This window comes from Myotis davidii, unplaced genomic scaffold (assembly GCF_000327345.1).
Source record: "Myotis davidii unplaced genomic scaffold, ASM32734v1 scaffold43, whole genome shotgun sequence".
NCBI classification, from domain to species: domain Eukaryota; kingdom Metazoa; phylum Chordata; class Mammalia; order Chiroptera; family Vespertilionidae; genus Myotis; species Myotis davidii.
In genome coordinates, this window is record NW_006294590.1 from 1,151,397 (window position 1) to 1,152,094 (window position 698).

Sequence of the window (698 nt, forward strand, 5' to 3'; positions counted from 1 at the left end):
GAGGCCCCAGCCCAGCCGCGCTGGCCGCTGGCCGGTAACCAGCCCAACCAGTTCCCTGCCTCTCTCCTCGCACAGCTTTGCTTTTCACTTCCCCGTGGGAAACGTCTCAGCAATTTCAGAGCCGGCTCCGCGGAGAAAGGTCACCTGGAGCAGGAACGAGGTCGCCTCCCCCGCGAGGGGGCAGAGCAGGCGGGTGTGACGGGGACAAGAACATCCGTGAGCCCGGCCGGCGTGGCTCAGCGGTTGAGCCTCGACCTGTGAACCAGGAGGTGGTCCTAGGAACCAGGAACCGGGTTCGATTCCCGGTCAGGGCACAGGCCCGGGTTGCGGGCTCCATCCCCAGTGGGGGGCGAGCAGGAGCGGCCCAGATGGTGAAGCAATTTCTGCCCCAGTGCAGCGAGGCGAGGAAATGGACGGACGGACGGACGGACGGACGGATGTCACACGCTCTGAAATCGATAAGAATCTATTTTTAAAAAAACGCAATTAAATAAAAGAGCATCGCAGGAGACAGATGCCTGGGCCTGAGTGCACAGGGCCCGCGGGCCGCGTGGCCGCTCCTCCTCGCTCCTGTCCCCCGGGACCCGTGCTCCCGGGCATATTGGTGACAACCCCCGGCTTCGCAGCCCCCACAGCACACGGGCGCTGTCGCCCAGGCTGGGGGGCAGACTGAAAGCTGCTGTCAGCCGGGGCCACGG